This window comes from Trachypithecus francoisi, unplaced genomic scaffold (assembly GCF_009764315.1).
Source record: "Trachypithecus francoisi isolate TF-2019V2 unplaced genomic scaffold, Tfra_2.0 Contig00301, whole genome shotgun sequence".
Lineage (NCBI taxonomy): Eukaryota > Metazoa > Chordata > Mammalia > Primates > Cercopithecidae > Trachypithecus > Trachypithecus francoisi.
Window position 1 is genome coordinate 56,257 of NW_022680554.1, and position 20,657 is coordinate 76,913.

General features: G+C 43.1%; 1 pseudogene; it reads left to right on the top strand.

The window, feature by feature from the left end:
- Nucleotides 1–1,175: 1,175 nt before the first annotated feature.
- On the top strand, nt 1,176–19,312 carry LOC117083203 (annotated as a pseudogene).
- Nucleotides 19,313–20,657: the final 1,345 nt, after the last annotated feature.

The following is a 20,657-nucleotide window of genomic DNA, read 5'->3' on the forward strand; positions in this document are numbered from 1 at the left end:
TAGCAATTTTTCATCCCTCCTATATCCATGCCCATTGCCAGGTGCTTTTATAGCTGTTTCCATTGAGATACAGAATCTGTTTTACAAAACCTAACCCTGGCTGATCTTATTTGCTCAGGGCAGTAGAAACCTGTGAACTGACTGTGCTAGTTTAGGGAAGGGCTCAAATGGTCTTGAACACTTCTTTTTTCTTTTTAAAGTTTGGCCGGGTACAGTGGCTCACGCCTGTAACCCTAGCACTTTGGGAAGCCGTGGCGGGTGGATCAGCTAAAGTCAGGAGTTCAAGACTAGCCTGGCCAACATGGTGAAACCCTGTCTGTAATAAAAATACAAAGATTAGCTGGGCGTGGTGATGGGTGCCTGTAATCCCAGCTACTCGGGAGGCTGAGACAGGAGAATCGCTTGAACCTGGGAGGGGAAGGTTGCAGTGAACCTACACGGTGCCACTGCACTCCAGCCTGGGCAACAGAGCGAGATTCCGTGTCAAAAAAACAAAACAAAACAAAACAAACATAAAAAAACTTAGGCTGCTTCCTTAAAGCGCCAGAAGTCCGGAAGAACATAAAAGCCGAAATTTTAAAATAATTGTTATTAGCCATATAGTATATTATTTATAGATGCATGTGACCTTGTACACAAAGTTAAAGGCAAATACCTTCTGGGGTGGGCCTGGCTCAGCTCTGGGAGGAAGCCCTGCCTGAAAAGGCTGCAGCCTAAGCTGTCACTCTTCCTTCATTCAGCCCAAGCTGTCACTCTTTCTTCATTCAGCCCGGCATCTGATCCTATCTTCTACCACTCAGGGCCTGAGGGGGCGGGGACTTAAAACGTCATCCAATTAGGGATGAATGGCTAAGAGCCGTCCAATCAGTCCCGCAGGTAGAGCGGACAGGGCGGCTTCCGGGATTTGGCTGGGGCTTTGTCTCTTGCTGTAGCGGGAACTTCTGGTCTCTGTGGACTAGTGGCCTGCAAGTATTGGCAGATCTGCAGCTAAGACCTCAGGACCCCCTGGAAGCCTCGAAATGGTGAGAGTGCCGGTCCGACATCCCGGGAGAGGGGAGGACCTGGTTAGAACCGTTGGGAAGTGACTAGGGGGACTCAGGCCTCCCAGCAGTCAGCTCCACAATCTGCGCCCAGAGTTTTTGACCAGCTCGACCTCAGTCCCCTTCAGCCATAAGATGGCGGTTGCGCGGACAGCCGGCCCCCGGGGCGTCCTGTCTCTTCCTTGGGTAGTGACTGTGCCTTGGTCTGGAGCGCTCTCTGGGCAGCTGTGCACCCGCAGGGCGGCATCTCTCCCAGATTGTGCAGGGATCACGGTGGGATCGTGAGGGGAGAAGCCTTTTAAAAATTTGTGGGAGTCGTCGCAAAAATATTGAAGAATTTAATCAAAGAGTTGTTAAAAAATTATAGAGCACCCCTATGGGTTGTAGTTTGTGGTCCATTAGAGCGGCTTGAAGAAAATACTTTTATACGGTGCATGATTAAAAAAAACCAAACAAACCCAAATTCAGTAGTTAGGTACTGTTTCGTAGTGTCCTAGTTTCCACTTTAGCCTACACATTTCCTGGTTATGTAATCAGAGCTTAATTGGCTGTTTGTGGTTGGATAAGCCTGAATTTCATTTCCTCTAATTTAGTAATTTATAAAAAAATAAATAAATGCATTTGAGTTAGATTTTTTTAAAAAAGTAAGAATCCAAGGCCGGGCGCGGTGGCTCAAGCCTGTAATCCCAGCACTTTGGGAGGCCGAGACGGGCGGATCACGAGGTCAGGAGGAGATCCAGACCATCCTGGCTAACACGGTGAAACTCCGTCTCTACTAAAAATACAAAAGACTAGCCGGGCGAGGTGGCGGGCGCCTGTAGTCCCAGCTACTCGGGAGGCTGAGGCAGGAGAATGGCTCGAACCCGGGAGGCGGAGCTTGCAGTGAGCTGAGATCCGGCCACTGCACTCCAGCCTGGGCGACAGAGCGAGACTCCGTCTCAGAAAAAAAAAAAAAAAAAAGTAAGAATCCAGGGACTAGATTTCCATCTCAGTCTAATTCCATGTCACTTAACTATTTTCACACTCCGCAGAGGGCTGATGATGGCCTACGTATTTTTTCTTTTCTTTCCTTTTTTTTTTTTTTGAGACAAAGTCTCACTCTGTCGCCCAAGCTGGAGTGCCCTGGCCCAATCTCGGCTCACTGCAACCTCTGCCTGCCGGGTTCAAGCGATTCTCCCGCCTCAGCCTCCCGAGTAGCTGGGACTACAAGCACACGCCACCATGCCTGGCTAGTTTTTGTATTTTTGGTAGAGACGGGACTGTCACCATGCTGGCCAGGCTGGTCTTGAACTCTTGACCTTGTGATTCGCCCGCCTCGGCCTCCCAAAGTGCTGGGATTACAGGTGTGAGCCACTGCTCCTGGCTATGCTCTGCACTTTTTAGGTTTTTCAAGCAGGGTCTCAATTGTACCCCCCAGCCCTACTTTTCTGCAGCCTAACTCTGGCTTGAAGTAAAATACTAAATTACCAGCACCTTCTGACAATTCCAAACGCCAGCTTTTCCTCCCCAATTCGCATTCTTAACTTTTTTGTGTCTGTGTGTACTTTTTTTTTTTTGAAACGGAATCTTGCTCTATTGCCCAGGCTGATGTGCTGTGGCTCACTACAACCTCCGCCTTCGGGTTCAAGCAATTTTCCTGCCTCAGCCTCCCAAGTAGCTGGGATTACAAGCATAACCACCATGCCTTGCTGATTTTTGTATTTTTAGTGGAGATGGGGTTTCTACATGTTGGTCAGTCTGGTCTCAAACTCCCGACCTCAGGTGTTCCCCCATCCTAGGTCTCCCAATGTGCTGGGATTACAGGCATGAGCCACCGCGCCCGACCTAGTGTATATTCTTGATACCGTATTTTAATTAATCATTCTTTTGACAAAGTACTGGATGGCACATTTAAAAATTAGTTTCCTTTAGAAGAAAGCAAAGCATAATCCCCTGACAATATATTGTAAAAAAAATCCCTGTGTGTTTTTCTCTTTATCTTCCCTAGGCACAGAGATCTTTTTTTTTTTTTTTTTTTCTTTTTTTTTTTGAGACGGAGTCTTGCTCTGCCACCCAGGCTGGAGTGCAGTGGCCGGATCTCAGCTCACTGCAAGCTCCGCCTCCCGGGTTCACGCCATTCTCCTGTCTCAGCCTCCGGAGTAGCTGGGACTACAGGCGCCCGCCACCTCGCCCGGCTAGTTTTTTGTATTTTTAGTAGAGACGGGGTTTCACCGTGTTAGCCAGGATGGTCTCGATCTCCTGACCTCGTGATCCGCCCGTCTCGGCCTCCCAAAGTGCTGGGATTACAGGCTTGAGCCACCGCGCCCGGCGGCACAGAGATCTTATGAGAACGTTTTGGAGTCACTTTCTTTTTTTGGAATCTTTATGGGGTTATGTGTCCTCAGCTACCATTTAGTTTTTTTTCTGGTCCTGGGTTTTAGTACTTTTAGTACTTTTATTCTGTGAATAAATCATGATACCCACTAGGTCTATGTCTGCTAGAGTGTCTAGTTAATATCAGCTCCTGGGTCATTTTCTCCCATAGGACAACCTGAGGTATGGAGTGTAGCCTCTCCTGGGAGGAGGTGGATGCCCTGGGGCCGAGAGGCATCTCCTGGCATACTGTTCCTTTGAAAGCTAACATTTAGACGTTAAGATTGTCTTCACCTAACCCAGCTTTCATTTCTTGGAGACACGTTGCTGGTTAGCCAATCAGATGCTGGTATTGAGAGCAAAACAAATAATTCCTGTCACTTGGATTTATGAAAAAAATAGTAACCCCAAAGACAAGAAAAAAAAAAAAAAAAAACCCGACCCCACTGAGAAAGTGCAAGAATTTGCAAAGTAAATTGCCCTTGAGGTACTCACTGGGGCATAGTGTAGTATCTCCTTAGAGAGGGTCATTGAGCATTTAACTGAGCAGGGTGGGGTGGGAGAATCTAAGTGATTGGATGGCCTTCCTTGACACATGACTGAGACACATCGTTTTTGTTGTTGTTGTTGTTTTTTGGCAAGAAGTCTTGCTCGGCTGGAGTGCCATGGCTCCATCTCAGCTCATTGCCACCTCCCCCTCCCAGGTTCAAGCCATTCTCCTGCCTCAGCCTCCCAAGTAGCTAGGGTTACAGGCGCCTGCCACCACACCCAGCTAATTTTTGTATTTTTAGTAGACACGGGGTTTCACCATGGTGGCCAGGCTAGTCCTGAACTCCTGACCCCAGGTAATCTACCTGCCTCAGCCTCCCAGAGTGCTGGGATTACAGGTGTGAGCCACCACACCTGTAATCTCTGTGTTTGCCACCTGAAAAGTTTTGTTCACTTATATTGACTTCAGTTTCTTAACTGAAAATTGCATGTTATTAGTAGAGCTTGAAAGGTTAAAAAAAAAAAATGTTTACAAAGGGCATAAAAGAGGTGGGTTTTGAAAAAATCTAATCATATATTCCATTTGTTAAGGATTCTCAGGCCGGGCATGATGGCTTACACCTGTAATCCCAGCATTTTGGGAAGCCAAAGCGGGCGGATCACGAGGTCAGGAGATCGAGATCATCCTGGCTAACACGATGAAACCCTGTCTCTACTGAAAATGTAAAAAATTATCCGGGCGTGGTGATGGGCGCCTGTAGTCCCAGCTGCTCGGGAGGCTGATGCAGGAGAAAGGCGTGAACCCGGGAGGTGGAGGTTGCAGTGAGCTGAGATCATGCCCCTGCACTCCAGTCTGGGCAACAGAGAGAGACTCCGTCTCAAAAAAAAAAAAAAAAAAAAAAGGAATTCTCATTTACCTTCCCCTCCCCCGCCTCCCCAGAGTGAGTTTAGGAATTTTCTCAGCTGTGTTTTTTATGGCTGAGTAATTTCTTTTTTTTTTTTTTTTTTTTGAGACGGAGTCTCCCTCTGTCGCCCAAGCTGGAGTGCAGTGGCCAGATCTCAGCTCACTGCAAGCTCCGCCTCCCGGGCTCATGCCATTCTCCTGCTTCAGCCTCCCGAGTAGCTGGGACTACAGGCGCCCGCCACCTCGCCCGGCTAGTTTTTTGTATTTTTTAGTAGAGACGGGGTTTCACCATGTTAGCCAGGATGGTCTGGATCTCCTGACCTTGTGATCCGCCCGTCTCGGCCTCCCAAAGTGCTGGGATTACAGGCTTGAGCCACCGCGCCCGGCCGGCTGAGTAATTTCAAACAGAATTCCAAGGCTTAGATTTTGGGATGCTATCAAGGAAAAGAATAAGGAAAATCTCTCTTTTATTTTGGCTGTAGAAAATAAATACATTTCCACAAGAAAATATGGTAGATAATTAGTGAGTTGCATAGATTCACGAAAACGTCAGTTTCTCTTTTTGCAAGGTAAATTTCTGACAGTGAATATTTTTGTTCTGTAGCCTGTGATCTTGATTTCTGATTTTAATGCTACATATTACAAGGTGAAACTTGGTACCCCTTAGGAGTGTTCCTATATGACTAATTGTTTACTACATAATTTTTAATGTAAATAATAATACATTTATTGTCTAAAAGGAATAGATACTTTGGCTTTTCTTGTTGAGGTATGAAATGTTAAGCACCTTAACATATTTTTCCCTTATATGAACCCTGTGTTCAGTAATTTTGCTGGATGTTTCAGTAATTTTGCTGGATGTTTCAAACACTTAGTTTTAAAAACTGAGTAAATAACTGTCACATAAAAACTGAAGCTTGAGCCCCATGACTCCAAGCTAAGGCTAATATTGAGCCCGCAAAAGGAGGTTATTAAAGACCTAGTTAGTTCTTCCTGGGGAGCCTCCCCTGCAGATTTCCCAGCCTGCTCACCCCAGCCATGGAAGAAACCTTTATACTGAGAGAAGCTACAGAGCCCTGGAAAACTGGGGACCTTCAGGCAGACGCAGTTAAGATTAAAATGGAATGGAGCTGAAAGGATCTCACTGAAGATAAAGTTATTCTTGCTTCATGGCAGTTTCTAGACTTTTAAAAATAAAACAAAGTCAGATTTATGTAAAAAAAAATAAATTCTAGAGTATTGCAACAGGAAGAAGTACCAACTATAAGATCTTTAAGGATTGCAAAGGATAGGCAGATAAGGGCTTTCTTTCACAGGAAGGAGCAAGTAAGATTAGAAAGAAGGTAGGAGGGGAATGGCAAATGGAGGGGGAAAAATCAGATTCTAGGTTAGAGAATATTTTACCCTGAAGTCAACATGTTCTTAGAAGGGACATAAAGTGGGGTTTATGTTGGCTGAGACTGAGGATAGCTCCAAGTTCAGGAGCTGTGGGAAGAAGATAGATTTATGTAAAGTTTGATTAACAAGTATTCTATTTTGACCACAAAGACAAATTCAGCCGATTTTTCTTTGAGAAAAAGAAAAAGATTTGCAGAGTCTATTTCTAGCTCTGTGATAGGTAAGCACACAAAGGATAGAGAATTTTATTAATGTCAGCTATTTACCAGGAATATTTTTTATGCTTCATCTTTCTTCCACTTGACATTTCCTGGGTTGTATCTTTTATTATAAACTGGTCAGCATAACTAGAAGAGACATTTTCTGCATTGTGAGATGTCAACATAGACATCTGAAAGTTCCCCTCTGAGGTTGTGGTTCTTTCACCTTCTCAGATCTTGTCCAGTGACCTGCTACAGTTATGTAAGGGGCACCAGATGTGAATAGAATCTGATGGCAGAATATGTAAGTGTGAACGAGCATCTTCAGAGTGAGAGATCAAGGTGATAATGTATCCAGAGCCATAACCACAGCTATTCCTACCTGTGAAATGTGGGACTGGAGGAGACTATTCCTGTTCTTCCTCTTACCTAAGAGCTGGATAATCAGGACAGGTGATCTAGGTTCTGGAGCTTCTCCAGGGCAGTTTAATTTTTTATTTAGAAGTAGCCTGAGTCTCTCTTGTCTGTTTTATCACTGGGCCATGAGCCCAGGATCACTGGGAACTCTCACAATCAGCTGGGCGTCTTTGAGATGTTTGAGGATGTCCAGAGCAGAATTGTGCCAGGGTAACAAAAGTAGTTAATTCTGCTTCTGTCTCAGTGCAAAAATTGAGACATCCTGTGTCTTCTCCTCCCCTCACACAAGAGATGACTTTGGTGGGTACCCAGATGAGAGTTTCTCCAGTTTTCTGGTACTTGGGTGAAAAACAAGCAGAATGTCTGAAGACTCAAACACATAAACTAATTGCTTTTATTTTATATGACCATTAGAAAAACAGATGAAGCAGTCATGGTTCCTACCATCCAGGAACTTTTAGTTTAGACTAGCAACTGAATAAAGGGTTGAATTAACCATCATATGGTTGATACAATGAACAGTTGTATGCAAAAGACCTTGGGCTTTATTTGGGCCACTTTCTTTATTTTGTAGTGACTTATGTCATCAACTGAAGGGATACTTATGAACAGAGGAGTTGTTATTATTATATGTATTTCTATTACCTGCTAAGAATATATATTTATATTCTAATAATTACCCTAGAAAGCCTTAAAACATTTATTTAAATTGCTTGTTAGGGCAGTGGCTAAAAAATATTATACAAACTCTGAGATATAAGTTTCTCTCAGGCAAGCTTAGGAAAACAGAACTGGAAATACCCCAGTGGCACAGAGAACAGAATTCTACATAAGGTCCACTCCCTTCCCCAGTTATGTTCAGATTCACTCTATTTGGGGATCCTATTTAGATCTGGCCCCACTCTGGAGTCTTGCCTCACAGAAGAAATGAGTGTTTTGGCTGGTGAATCCTGCTGCCTTTCTAAAACTGGTGCTCACAATTTTCTGCACCCCAAAGGAGATAAATGGGAAAAATAAAATAGTGTTTTAAGGTCTTCATTTTTTTTTTTTTTTTTTTTTTGGGATGGAGTCTGGCTCTGTCACCCAGGTGGAGTGCAGTGGCCGGATCTCAGCTCACTGCAAGCTCCGCCTCCCGGGTTTACGCCATTCTCCTGCCTCAGCCTCCCAAGTAGCTGGGACTACAGGCGCCCGCCACCTCGCCTGGCTAGTTTTTTTTATTTTTTAGTAGAGATGGGGTTTCACCGTGTTAGCCAGGATGGTCTCGATCTCCTGACCTCGTGATCCACCCGTCTGGGCCTCCCAAAGTGCTGGGATTACAGGCTTGAGCCACCGCGCCCGGCAAGGTCTTCATTTTTAAATTTTCTATTAAATCAGTGCTTACAGAGACATTCCATTTAGCAACTTGTTTTCTATTCCTGCAGATTCAGTAGTTGCTCCACAAGTCACAAAAAAGTAAATATAAACACAATACAAATTTTTCTAAACTGCATTCAACTTTTCTGTATTCCAGTCATCTGTCTACATTTAGCTTTTATTCTATACATTTTTTTTAAAAAACCAAGAACAGAAACAGAAGGTGAAATACACATGCTGGGCCCTTCACCTAATGCTGGGAATTATTAAACACTTAGTACCAACTCCCAGTGTGTTATGAGGATTAAATCACATAATGTGTTATTTCTAGCGCAGTGCTCTGCAACATACTCTTGAGCACATAGTACCTGCTTAGTAAACATTGCATTAGTACATGTGTACATGTTGTTTTCCAAATGCAGGCTTATTCAGGCACTGCTACCTTTTGTTGCCACTGTAAACTTTAAAGATCCAGCAAAGAATTTGATGCTTTAGGATGGAGATTAGTTGTCTTCCTTTGTGCTAGAAGTATTTGTGTTGTGACAAGAATGCCAAGTGTAAGGGACTCTGTGCTGTGCCTGCTTCTCTAACTAATGCTAGTAATGAGCCTAGGGGGAGCATCATCAGCATTGACAGGGGACTTATTTAAAACACACATTCATGTCGGCCGGGCGCGGTGGCTCACGCCTGTAATGCCAGCACTTTGAGAGGCAGAGGCGGGCATATCACGAGGTCAGAGGATTGAGACCATCCTGGCTGACACAGTGAAACCCCGTCTCTACTAAAAATACAAAAAATTAGCCAGGTGTGGTGGCAGGCGCCTGTAGTCCCAACTACTCGGGAGGCTGAGGCAGGAGAATGGCATGAACCCGGGAGACGGAGCTTGCAGTGAGCCGAGTTCAGGCCACTGCGCTCCAGCCTGGGTGACAGAGCGAGACTCCCTCTCAAACAAAACAAAACAAAACAAAGCAAAACAAAACAAAACAAAACACATTCATGTACTCTTTGCAAACCTGCAGAATCACATTACATAGAGAGGGAGTAAAATTATCGAGTGGTTTATAAGCTCATTAAAGCTTGAGAGGCAATGCTTAGCTAAATGATTATAAACCCAGGGTTCTATTAGTTTGGTGCAAAAGTTATTACAGTTTCTGCCATTGTAAGTAATGTGGATTGCTTAGGTGTGGATACTCAAATTACATTGCCAATTCACAGAAATGTCTTTGCTCTTTCCATGGTTCTTTTTATTGTTGGACACAATCATGTTTTAATTAAGTGCTTCATGTGACTCTAAGGTGAGGCCAGAATCAAGTATGAGGGGTTGAAGATACACTCATGAGAGTTCAGTTTCACCTATTTACTACAGAGTGATCATAGGGCCTGTTCTGTTTGGATTTGGTATAAACAGAGCAGTGTGGCCCATATTTTCATTACTGTAGAAGAGATTGCTGGTGTCTGTGGCAGGGGAGAGCACCTGAAGACTGAAAAGGAGAAACTTACATTTCTGTCTTCATGGAACAACTCATTGTTCCTGAATTTTTTCATGTCATAAAGGACAGAAATAGGTGGACTTTTTCAGCAGGTCTTGGTACTTCTGCCTGTGGGTGTGGTGGTAGCAGGTAAACAGGTGGTACTGACACCTTTAAAGGTGTATTCTCAAGATGCAGGTGTAATTTGTCCAGAGGATCTCAACTGAAAAGGAGTCCCAGAGAAGGAGGAGATACGGAAAAATACGTATTTTTTTAGCTAAACATGTCTCAGATTGAGATCTGTGTCCACCCTGCCTCCCAGAGTTCCATACGTTTAGTACTTGCAAACTTTTACTTTTTTTGTGTTTTTCCTCCCTAATGAGTTTAACTACTTTTTAAAATTAGCAAGTGTCTCTAAAAAATATTTCTTTTTAGAGCCTTCTCTAAATTCTCTACATCATGGCTTTTTATATGCTATGCAGGATTCTCACCATTAATTCATGATCTGCAGTATTAAAAATGTTTCCTTTGTGGCTGTTGAACATGAGAAGGTGGGGATACTTAATATTCCTATTAGGGAAAAGCAAGAATCCTTAGTAAAGATGGAGAACAGGTACTGTTGAGGCTCCATTTGTGTTTACCATTAGTGCTATGTGAAATGAGATTAAGGCAATGCTTATTTAAACAAGATGAGGGCTAGGTGTGGTGGCTCACGCCTGTAATCCCAGCACTTTGGGAGGCCAAGGAGTGTGGATCACCTGAGGTCAGGAGTTTGAGACCAGCCTGGCTAATATGGTGAAACCCTGTCTCTACTAAAAATACAAAAATTGACCAGGCATGGTGGCATGTGCCTGTAATCTTAGCTACTCCAGAGACTGAGGCAGGAGAATCACTTGAACCTGGGAGGTGGAGGTTACAGTGAGCTGAGATCATGCCACTGCACTGCAGCCTGGGTGACAGAGTGAGACTCTTGTCTAAAAAAAAAAAAAAAAAAAAAAATGAAATTTATTACCCAGAAAGTTCAAAAGATAATTATCAGGAGATAACTGCTCTCTAGGGTGCTCAAAAAAGACTCCTAAAATTACTATTAAAAATTATAGAAAATGGAAATATCTGTATCTTGAACTTTGCATAAAATTGATGCTTCTGTATGGTTACATTCAGCCTATAATTTACTTTTTTTTTTGAGACCGAGTTTCACTGTTGTTGCCCAGGCTGGAGTGCAATGGTGTGATCTCGGCTCATTGCAACATCCGCCTCCCGGGTTCAAGCAATTCTCTTGCCTCAGCCTCTCGAGTAGCTGGGATTACAGGCGTGTGCTACCACCCATGGCTAATTTTTTTATTTTTAGTAGAGACGGAGTTTCTCCAACTTGGTCAGGCTGGTCTCGAACTCCCAACCTCAGGTGATCTGCCCGCCTCAGCCTCCCAAAGTGCTGGGATTACAGGTGTGAGCCACCACGCCCAGCCAGCCTATAATTTACTTTTTGGGAACAATACTTTTTGGGAACAATATTTCAGCAGTGATGCTGTGTTCTTCTGGGTGTATCAGCACATCATAAAAATTTGTCCTACTGCTGTTGATGTTCACTTGGATAAGAGCTCTGTGACAGATTGTTTTACTATATAGTTAATTATTTTTTCTTTGTTATTTTATTATTTTTCTTTTTTGAGGCAGGGTCTCACTCTGTCACCCAGGTTGGAATGCAGTGGTACTATCTTGGCACACTGCAACCTCTGCCTCCTAGGTTCAAGCCATTCTCCTGCCTCAGCCTCCCAAGTTGCTGGAACTACAGGCAACCACCACCATACCCAGCTAATTTTTTTTTTTTTGAATCTCCTCATTATTAAGTATCTTTATGTAGCTGATCTGTGTAAACTATCAAATTTAATCTGGCAGCTGCTCCTCTTTCTTAAGATTTCTTTGCATATATCTGTCCTTGGAAAATGAATACTTTCATTTTCCTTTATAGTCCAGAAAAACTGGGAAAAACACAGGTTCTTCCACGTACTGGATGTTTGATAAAGTATTCTTCTTAGGCCAAAATCATTGGCATTACTGGTGAACTTGTTAGAAATTCAGAAACTCAGACTTTATTCCAGATTATCTGGAAGAAACAATCTCCATTACAAGATCTCCAGTTTACTGTACACTGTAAAATTTGAGAGATAGCTTCTAACTCAACATATTTTTTTAGTCTCAAAAATACACAGAATTCATTCTCTATTATGGAAATATAGCACTAAAAATGTATATGCCTGTGTTCATGTCCTTAATTTTATGCTTTATTATCCAGAAAATTATCATATATAAACTGATGTTGTGGATCTTATTGCACTCTTTTTCAGAGTTAGAGAATACATCAGAGAATATTTCTGCATTGAAAATTATTTTCAGCTGGGTGTAGTGGCTCACGCCTGTAATCCCAGTACTTTGGGAGGCTGAGGCCAGTGGATCAGCTGAGGTCAGGGATTTGAGACCAGCCTGGCCAATATGATGAAACCCGGTCTCTACTAAAAATACAAAAATTAACTGGGTGTGGTGGCAAGTGTCTATAATCCCAGCTACTTGGGAGGCTGAGGCAGGAGAATTGCTTGAACCCAGGAGGCAGAGGTCACAGTGAGCCGAAATTGCACCATTGCCTCCAGTGCAAGACTCTGCCTTAAAAAAAAAAAAAAAGAGCATTATTTAATTGGATGATTTCAGTCACTCCTGTAAGTCAGCACCTGTTCTCTTTAGTGTCTCTTTTCACCTTGAGTCAAATTAAAAATTCTGCCCTTGGCCACCTGGTAAATGTGTGTGTGTGTGTGTGTGTGTGTGTGTGTGTGTGTGTATGTTTTTCAGGGACCATTGACATTCACGGATGTGGCCATAAAATTTTCTCTGGAAGACTGCCAATTACTGGACACTGTACAGCAGAATTTATATAGGAATGTGATGTTAGAGAACTACAGAAACCTGGTCTTCCTGGGTGAGAATAACTTCAGTACACAATTCCTAAGATACTCTAAGTGTTTTTTTTTTTTTTTTTTTTTTTTTTTGGTAAAATGTTTTTTGGTAATTGATGCTTTACATAAGTGAGTTTCACATCACTGTTTTGAAGAAAATCTTGGGAATTTGTCAGTGTAGAAAAGGATTTCTTCAAGATAAACTTCTTGAAGTTTACCTTGATCTGAACTTTCCACATTCCTGAGCAGACCTGTATTTTTTACTCTACATAAGTGATAATTTCAAAATTTAGTGACATAAAATATTGTTGCCCACACCCTAAAATGTAATTGTCACCACCAGCTTTTGAGTCAGTGGTACTAGGTAGTGAAATTATTATTATTATTATTGTTATTATTTTGAGAAGGAGTGTTGCTGTTGCCCAGGCTGGAGTATAATGGTGTGATTTTGGCTCACTGCAACCTTTGCCTTACCGGTTCAAGAGATTCTCCAGCCTCAGCCTCCTGAATAGCTGGGACTACAGGCATGTACCACCAAGCCCAGCTAATTTTTGTACTTTTAGTAGAGACGGAGTTTCACCATGTTGGGCAGGCTGGTCTTGAACTTCTGACCTCAAGTGATCCACTCTCCTCGGCCTCCCAAAGTGCTGGGATTACAGGCATAAGCCACTGTGCCTGGCCCATTTTCTAAATATTTAGAAATTATTCTTATAAATTAGAATTTTGGGGTTAATGTGCTAGAATAGGCTATTACATTCTCTTTACTGGGGACATTATTTGAAGAATATGAGCAACATTCATGTTATTTGTTTTTAATAAAATAGGTATTGCTGTCTCTAAGCCAGATTTAATCACCTGTCTGGAGCAAGGAAAAAAGCCCTGGAATATGAAGAGACATGAGATGGTGGCCAAACCCCCAGGTAGGTGAGAATGAACACAATGAACAACACAGATCAGAGGTCCAAAGATTAAGGAGAAAGCAGTCCTTGCAATAGAATTTGGGAAGCTGTGTTACAAAAAAAATAGTTTCAGGAAAGCCTGAGATTTTAAAAAATTTTACTCTCACATAAGGGCATCTTCTGTCTTATGCTTTTTAATTCTCTAAGGATTCTACTTGCCCTTTTGTGATCTTCCTTGAAGTTTACAGTGACAGCCAGTCATCTTCGTGGCATATAAAAGACTGCACAATCTACTTTTTAATATTTTCAGGTGCACCATAAATATCTGCATAATTTTATGAAACTGTATGTTAGGACGGGCAAATGTCTCATGCCTGTAAACCCAGCACTTTGGGAGACCAAGGTAGGTGGATCACCTGAGGTCAGGAGTTCAAGAACAGCCTGGCCAACATGGTGAAACCCCTTCTCTATTAAAAATACAAAAATTTGCTGGGTGTGGTGGCACATACCTGTAATCCCAGCTACTTGGAAGGCTGAGGCAGGAGAATCACTTGAACCAAAGAAGCAGAGGTTGCAGTGAGCCAATATCGTGCTATCACACTCTACCTTGGGTGAGAAGAGTGAAACTCCATCTCAAAAGTAAAAAACAAACAAAAACTATGTTAAACAATTTTTTAAGTTCTCTTGTTTTTTCATGTTGGAAATATGGAGAGTAGTGATTTCTGTTCCATTTGTTCTTTGTTTTTCTGCATAATCCATCCTGTTTTTATTAGTATAATCTCGAAATTCAGTTCGGAATTATTAAGTATGACATCCTCCTGGTTTGTTCTTTTTTGTCAAGATTGCTTTGGCTATTTAAAGTTTATTGAAATTTCATGTAAATTTTAGGATTGTATTTTACGTTACTATGTAAAAGATACCACAGGACTTTTTTTTTTTTTTTTTTTGAGATGGAGTTTCGCTGTTGTTGCCCAGGCTGAAGTACATTGGCCTGATCTCAGCTCACTGCAACCTCTGCCTCTGGGGTTCAAGCAATCCTTCTGCCTCAGCCTCCCAAGTAGCTGGGATTACAGGCACGTGCCACCATGCCCAGCAAATTTTTGTATTTTTAGTAGAGAAGGAGTTTTACCATGTTGGCCAGGCTAGTCTCGAACTCCTGACGTCAGGTGATCTGCCCCCCTCAGCCTCCTGAAGTGCTGGGATTACAGGTGTAAGCCACTGAGCCCGGTGTTTTGTTTGTTTGTTTGTTTGTTTGTTTTTGAGATGTAGTTTTGTTCTTGTTACTCAGGCTGGAGTGCAATGGTGCGATCTTGGCTCACTGCAACCTCCACCTCCTGAGTTCAAGTGATTCTCCTGTCTCAGCCTCCTCAGTAGCTGGGATTATAGGCATGTGCCACCACACCCAGCTAATTTTTGTATTTCTATAAATCAGGTTTCTCCATGTTGGTCAGGCTGGTCTGGAACTCTTGATCTCAGGTGATCCACCCACCTAGGCCTCCCAAAGTGCTGGGATTACAGGCATGAACCACCATGTCTTGCCAATCACATGTGTTTTGCAAATATTTTCACCAATTTGCAAATATTTTACCAATTTCCTTTGAAGAGAGAAGTTGTCCCTCTTTTGAATTTTTTTTTTTTTTGATGTGAAGAAATTTTGAAGTATTGTGTAAATTTTTCTTCTCTTTTTTCTGTTGCTCATGCATTTAATGTCATATCTAAGAAAATGGTACCAAGACCAATGTTATGTCCTTCCCCTATGTTTTTTCTAAGATATTTGGTTTTTTTATGTCTAGTATTTTATTAAAAAATATATATACATATATATTTTTTACAAGACATCTTATTCTGTTACCCAGGTTGGAGTGCACTGGCATCATCTTGATGCACTCCAACCTTTACATTCCAGGTTCAAGTGATTCTCCTGCCTCAGCCTCCTGAATAACTGGGATTACAGGTGCCTGCGACCTTGCCCAGCTAATTTTTGTATTTTTAGTAGATACGGGCTTATCAACACGTTGGCCAGGCTTGTCTCGAACTCCTGACCTCAGGTGGTTTCCCACCTTGGCCTCCCAAAGTGTTGGGATTACAGGCATGAGCCATCGCTCTCGGTCCTAAAATACTTTTTGTATATAGTTCAAAGAAGGGATGCAGCTTTATCAGTGTAGATATGCAGTTTTAAGAATTATTATTTGAAGAGATTATTTTTTCTCTATTGTGTGCTCATGGCAACTTTGTGGAAAATCCTTTGGTCATATACAGAAGGGTTTACTTCTGAGCTCTTTATTCTTTTTTTTTTCTGCTGAACTATCTTTGTGTTAGTATCACATTGTTTTTGTGATTGTAGCTTTTAATATGTTTTGAAATCAGGAAGTATAATACCTATTTTTCAGGGGATGTTTGGCTAGTTATAGTTCATAATCAAATTAAAAAATTTTAAACAACATTTTTGTTAAAAAAAACAACTATGCTATTAGAATTTTTATAAAGATATTAAATTTGTTCACCCCTGTAGGTTGTATTGACATCTTAACAAAATTAAAATTTTTGACCCTTGAGCAAGAATATGTTGAAGAGTGTGTTTTATTTTTATTTTATTTTTCTAACTTTTTTTTGGAGACAGGGTGTTGCTATGTTGTGCAGGCTAGCTTCAACCTCCTGGGCTCAAGCAATTCTCCTACCTTGGCCTCCAAAATTGTTAATATTATAGGTGTGAGCCACCACGCCTGGCCTGTGTGTTTTATTTTATGTATTTTTGGATTTGCCTGTTTTAATTCCTAGTTTCATTCTGTTTTGGTCAGAAAACACACAGTGTATAATTTTGGTCGTCTTAAGTTTATTTGTTGTTGTTGTTTTGAGACAGAACCTCTCTCTGTCACCAAGGCTAAAGTGCAGGGACATGATTCTGACTCACTGCAACCTCAGCCTCCTGAGCTCAAGCGATCCTTTCATCTCAGCCTCCTGAATAGCTGGGACTACAGACATGCCTGGCAAATTTTTAAAATTATTTGTAGAGATGGGGTCTCACTGTGTTACCCAAGCTGGTCTCAACTTTTTGGTCCCAACTGATCCTCCCACCTTGGTCTCCCAAATTGTTGGGATTATAGGTGTGAGCCACTGCACCTAGCTGGTGTTTTTAAATGTGGTAAGACTTGTTATGTGTCCTAAAAGAAGACATCAGGTGCAGATAAACATATTTTTTTTTTTTTTTTTGGAAACAGCCTCACTCTGTCACCCAGGCTGCAGAACCATGGTGCAATCTTGGCTCACTACAACCTCCACCTCCCAGGTTTGAGTGATTCTCCTGCCTCAGCCTCCTGAGTAACTGGTATTGCTACCAGGCCCGGCTGATTTTGTATTTTTAGTAGAGATGGGGTTTCTCCATATTGGTGTGGTTGGTCTGGAATTCCTGACCTCAGGTCATTCTCCCGCCGCGGCCTCCCAAAGTGCTGGGATTACAGGTGTGAGCCACTGCACCCGGCCAATTTTGTCTATTTTTTCCTAGAGATGGGGTTTCACCACGTTAGCCAGGCTGGTCTCCAACTCTTGACCTCAGGTGATCCACCCAGCTTGGCCTCACAAGATGCAGGAATTACAGGCGTGAGCCACCGTGCCTTTTGGAGACAGGGTCTCACTCTGTCACCTACACCAGAGTGCAGTGGCACAAACATGGTTCATTGCAGCCTCCAACTCCCAGGCTCCAGCAGTCCTCCCATCTCTGCTTCCTGAGTAGCTGAGATCACCGGCACATGATACCATGCCTGGCTAATTTTTGTATTAGCCAGGGGACTTTAGCCTGGGGACTTTGGCCAGCCTGAGCGACACGGATCCTGAGAGCGCGCCTGGGTAGGAATTTGCCCCAGTGGAAGTCCTCCTCAGAGCAGTGTATAGCAGGCCTCCGCGGAGGATCAACACAATGGCTGAACACCAGGAAGGAACTGGCACTTGAAGTCCAGACATCTGAAACTTGGTAGGACTAGTCTTTGGAACTTGCCCACTCCATTTGAGTGGAAGTGTGGCCTGATCACCCAGGGCGTGCCTGTACCGGCACTTTGGTTTTTGTTTTTAACTTGACTTGAATTGTTTGATACTTTGGTTTTGGTTTTGACCTGGCTCTGATTGCTGGATACTCTGATTTTGGTTTTGATTCTGGTTTAGTATAAACTGAAAAGGTGTGTGTGTGCCCTTTTTACCCACCCGTTCTTTATTTTGTGGTGTGAGCGTGGTGTTTTGTCTCGAGGAGACATGGGTCAGACACAAAGTAAGCCCATTCCGCTAGGAACTATGTTGACAAATTTTAAGAAGAGATTTCATGGAGACTATGGGGTTACTATGACAGCAGGAAAACTTAGAACTTTGTGTGAAATAGATTGGCCAACATTAGAAGTGGGTTGGCCATCAGAAGGAAGCCTGGACAGGTCCCTTGTTTCTAAGGTATGGTGTATGTCACAAGGTAACTGGTAAGTCAGGACACGCAGACCAGTTCCCATACATAGACACTTGGTTACAGCTGGCGCTAGATCCCCCACAGTGGCTAAGAGGGCAGGCAGCAGCGGTGCTAGTAGCAAAGGGACAGATAGCCAAGGAAGGATCCTGCTCCACTCGCCGAGGAAAATCAACTCCTGAAGTTCTGTTCCACCCAACACCAGAAGATCCATTGCAGGAGATGGCACCAGTGATCCCAGGGGTGCCCTCCCCTTACCAGGGAGAGAGGCTCCCCACTCTTGAGCCCACAGTGTTTGCGCCTCCGCAAGACAAACATATCCCTAGGCCATCCAGAGTAGACAAGAGAGGAGGTGAAGCCTCGGGAGAAACCCCTCCCTTGGCAGCTCATTTACGGCCCAAAACTGGGGTACAAATGCCCCTGAGAGAGCAGTGGTATACTGGGCTAGATGAGGATGGTCACATGGTGGAGAGGCATGTTGTTGTGTACCAGCCCTTTACCTCCACCGACCTTCTCAACTGGAAAAACAATACCCTGTCCTATACTGAAAAGCCACAAGCTCTAATTCATTTGCTCCAAACTATTAACCAGACCCATATCCCCACCTGGGCTGATTGCCGCCAGCTGCTCATGCCCCTCTCTAACACATGATCTAACACATGATTCCTCTCTAACCTCTCTAACAGATGAAAGATGGAGAGTGCTCCAAGCAGCAACTAAGTGGCTGGAGGAACATGCACCAGCTGATTACCAAAACCCCCAAGAGTATGTGAGGACCCAGTTCCCAGGAACCAACCCCGGTGGGACCCAGATAAAAGAGAGGACATGCAAAGGCTGAACCGAGACAGGGAAGCTCTCCTGGAAGGATTAAACAGGGAGCCCAGAAGGCCACAGACGTTAACAAGGTCTCTGAGGTCATTCAGGGGAAAGAAGAAAGTCCAGCACAATTCTACGAGAGGCTGTGTGAGGCCTATCATATGTATACACTCCCTTTGATCCCCATAGCCCTGAAAATCAGTGCATGATTAACAAGTATCAGCTTTTGAATATTCTTTATTTCCCATTATTTTTTCAATGTTACTTTCATAGCTAACATGTCAGATTTGTGAATATGTGAAAATCTGTTTCTGGACTTTCTACTCTGCTCTATCATCAGTCTATATTCCTACTCCAGCACAAATATCCTGCAAATATTTTACAAGAACTTATAGTACATTCCCATATTTGGTTGCACAAATCCATGCAAGTTCTTCTTCAGGATTGCTTAGCTATTCTTGTTATTTTCCATTTGTATAAACTTCTGAATCACCTTGTCAAAATTTATGATAAAAGCTTTTCATAAATTCAGTAGAAGAGCATTGATTTTATGGATTATTTTCTGGGGGCAGAAATAACATATTTAAGGTACTAAATCTTCTTCTGCATGAACATAATGTGTCTTCATTTACTGAAAGTTTCCCTTATTTGATTAACATATTATAACTTGCAACATAAAGTTCTCTGTGCATATATCCATGTCTCTCTCTATCACTGTATGTGTGTATTGTGTTAACTTATTTATATTTTATCTTATGTTGGGAAGTTTGTTAGTTTTTATCAGTAACATACAGCCCATTATCTTGCTGAGGTACTAATACAAGATATAGATTCTACAGTTATAGATATTTGTATTTCAAACATAATAAAATATAACCCTTTATTCATTAAACAATGTTCTTATAAGAATATGTCAATTCTGGGGGATGGAGCAAGATGGCCGAATAGGAACAGCTCCAGATTCCAGCTCCCAGCGCGAGAGACACAGAAGACAAGTGATTTCTGCATTTTCAACTGAGGTACTGGGTTTATCTCACTAGGGAGTGCCGGACAATCAGTGCTGGTCAGCTGTTGCAGCCCGACCAGCGAGAGCTGAAGCAGGGCGAGGCATCACCTCACCGGGAAGCTCAAGGGGAAAGGGAATCCCTTTTCCTAGCCAGGGGAACTGAGACACACAATTCCTGGGAAATCGGATAACTCCCACCCCAATACTGCGCTTTAAGCAAACAGGCACACCAGGAGATTATATCCCACACCTGGCCGGGAGGGTCCCATGCCCACGGAGCCTTCCTCATTGCTAGCACAACAGTCTGCGATCTAACTGCAAGGCAGAAGCGAGGCTGGGGGAGGGGTGCCCGCCATTGCTGAGGCTTAAGTAGGTAAACAAAGCCGCTGGGAAGATTGAAATGGGTGGAGCTCACAGCAGCTCAAGGAGGCCTGCCAGTCTCTGTAGACTCCACCTCTAGGGACAGGGCACAGCTAAACAACAACAACAACAAAAGCAGCAGAAACCTCTGCAGACGCAAACGACTCTGTCTGACAGCTTTGAAGAGAGCAGTGGATCTCCCAACACGGAGGCTAAGATCTGAGAACAGACAGACTGCCTGCTCAAGTGGGTCCCTGACCCCTGAGTAGCCTAACTGGGAGACATCCTCCACTAGGGGCAGACCGACACCCCACACCTCACATGTTGGAGTACACCCCTGAGAGGAAGCTTCCAAAGCAGGAATCAGACAGGTACACTCACTGTTCAGCAGTATTCTATCTTCTGCAGCCTCTGCTGCTGACACCCAGGCAAACAGGGTCTGGAGTGGACCTCAAGCAATGTCCAAGAGACCTACAGCTGAGGGTCCTGACTATTAGAAGGAAAACTAACAAACAGGAAGGACACCCACACCAAAACCCCATCAGTACCTCACCATCATCAACAA